The following is a 2,670-nucleotide window of genomic DNA, read 5'->3' on the forward strand; positions in this document are numbered from 1 at the left end:
GAATTCCGAGGAAAACTTCTGCTCGATTCATTAACAAGATTTGCCAAAAGACGACAACTACACTACTCGGTAGCCGAGAATATAATATCAAGGCATTGAGTATGGTAACGCTCACTCCAGTTCCCCTTCAACAGTTTCACGTACTTTTCACTCTCTCTTCAGAGTGCTTTTCAACTTTCCCTCACGGTACTTGTTTACTATCGGTCTCGCTTTATAATTAGCTTTTGGAGAGACATATCTCCAGCTTCGAGTTGCACTTTCAAACAACTCTACTCATAGGAATGAGCCATTATGACTGGTATCGAAAATGACCTTTACAGGATTTTCACCTTCTTTGATGCTACTTTCCAGTAGACATCAGGACAAATTCACCAGTCTAGCATCAAACCATACCGGACACCGAGAAATGTTGCCATTTCTCTTCCCGATGAGCTTTTCCCTGTTCATTCGCCATTACTAAGGGATTCTCAGTTGATTTCTTTTCCTCCCCTTACTGATATGCTTAAGTTAAGGGGGTTCTCTCGCCCAATTCAGGTTATGTAGTTGATTGTCTCTTAATTGGTTCACTGACCAATATGAGACAGAAACCGATTCAGCAGTTTTGTTCGCTACTACTATCAAACACAGGTCGAAGTTTCCATTCAGTCATTAATTCCAACTTTCAAATGTTGTTGTTTCAGCTTTCGCTTACTAGAAGCAACATAATACTCGCTGCAATACAGACCTCGGGAAACCCTCACCGTGAATAAGGTTCACTCACATATTTCACTACATTTTGCGTGGGATTGGAGATGAGGCTACTCGTTCTTGCTCAGTACTAGGCTGAAAATTAACGAAACTTCGTTACAAACGTTCACATGTTGATGTTTCCGCTTTCGCGTACTCGAAACAACATAATACTAGTCTTTGTAATTTAGTTTCATAATTTCAACTGTTCTCATGCAGAATTTTTGCTCATTCTTATCCCAAATTTTGACCTGGCTACTAGTTACACTCCTTGTACTTATTGCAAAATGACCACAAATTTCAACAGCTTTCACATGTTGCTGTTTCGGCTTTCGCTTACTACAGTCAACATAATACTCGTTGCAAAATAAGTGCTCGGCATCTGCAATTTTCCAAAGACGAAGTTTCGCCAGTTCAATTTTCGCTCGCCAATTATGGCTACTAATTCACACGGTACTGAGCTCAACAACATTAAATTTGTTCAGCAAGACTTTCACATGTTGATGTTTTGGCTTTCGCCTACTAGAAGCAACATAATACTCGTCTTGTTAGCTCATTCAATGAGAATAGCTTTTCCCGTTGAGAATTTTTGCCTTCAATTGGCGTTGTAGTGAGTTTGGCTACTCAGATCACCAAATACTTGTGACAATTCGAACCAGAAATGTTTTCAATTTTCACATGCTGATGTTTCGGATTCAACCTACTAGAAGCAGCATAATACTTGTATTCAACAATTTCTGTATCAAATCCCAGTTTTCTCTGGTGCATCTTTGCCAAACTATTCCAAACTGCCTGAGTCTGAATACCAATTACAGGTACTAGTAAATGCACGTTACTAAGGACTATATAGTTCTAGGTTACTGTACACAACGACGTTCACATGTTGATGTTTCAGCTGCCGCTTACTAGAAACAACATAATACTTATCGTGCATACCTTTCCATAACTTGTCCTTTTCAGATGCATTAGTTTCCCTTTGTCTTGGCTTCTACAGTCAGACTGGCTACTAGTAACAGCACAGTACTAATCACATATCGTTCTACAGTTTGCAGACAACTTTCACATGTTGATGTTTCAGCTTTCGCCTACTAGAAACAACATAATACTCGCTGTATACATTTGTAGTTCTCTATGTAACTTTCATGTGAAGAAGTTTCGCCAGTCTTTTTGACTGTCTCAAATCTGAGTCATGCTTAGGCTACTAGTTGCTTCATAGTACTTATCGCCTCGAGATCATTGAACAAAACTTGATTTTCACATGTTGCTGTTTCAGCTTCCGCTTACTAGAAACAACATAATACTAGTCTCATTAAGTTCCGTCTCTTTGCAATTTTCTTATGAAGAAATTCGCCATCACAATGACTCCAGCAGTTCTTGATCAAGGAATGCAATCATTGATCAGAATGCTATTATTTGAATCGGTTCTGCTTTAAGTGTTCCAATTTTATTGGAAGCACCAACAATAGAACATCAATGTGTTCAATCGAGAGTTATATAACCCTGAATCGGACGCAGTCAACAGCCGAAGCCGAGACCGCCTTTTGCGTTAGAGAGGTCGGTAAACAAATCTTGCGATTCATACCGAATTAACACATATAGCTGTGCTCCTCTTCGTAAAGCGAGCCAAGTGATCCCCTGTTGAAGGATGTATTTGGACCAATCTAGTAGCATTTGGTTTCCAACAAGCTCTCCCAAGTTAGCTTACTTATTGGGCTTTTCAACCAATTCGGTTGGCTACAAGCATCATCAAAGTACTAGCCACAGTTTGATCGCAAAATTCTACGACTTTCACATGTTGATGTTTCGGCTTGCGCTTAGCCTACTATAAGCAACATAATACTAGTCATATCATAGAGCGTGATCAGCTTGTGACGTTCTCATGATGAAGTTTCACCAACAGTGTCTCACTTCGAGCTTAAATCCAGCTACTAGTAACTACACAGT

The 2,670-nt window shown here is 39.6% G+C and overlaps 1 pseudogene; it reads right to left on the reverse strand.

The window, feature by feature from the left end:
• Positions 1 to 2,221: 2,221 nt before the first annotated feature.
• On the reverse strand, positions 2,222 to 2,373 carry LOC142358380 (5.8S ribosomal RNA; annotated as a pseudogene).
• Between the last annotated feature and the right edge of the window lie 297 nt (positions 2,374 to 2,670).

Source organism: Convolutriloba macropyga, unplaced genomic scaffold (genome assembly GCF_964194025.1).
Source record: "Convolutriloba macropyga unplaced genomic scaffold, txConMacr16.3 SCAFFOLD_4399, whole genome shotgun sequence".
Lineage (NCBI taxonomy): Eukaryota > Metazoa > Xenacoelomorpha > Acoela > Convolutidae > Convolutriloba > Convolutriloba macropyga.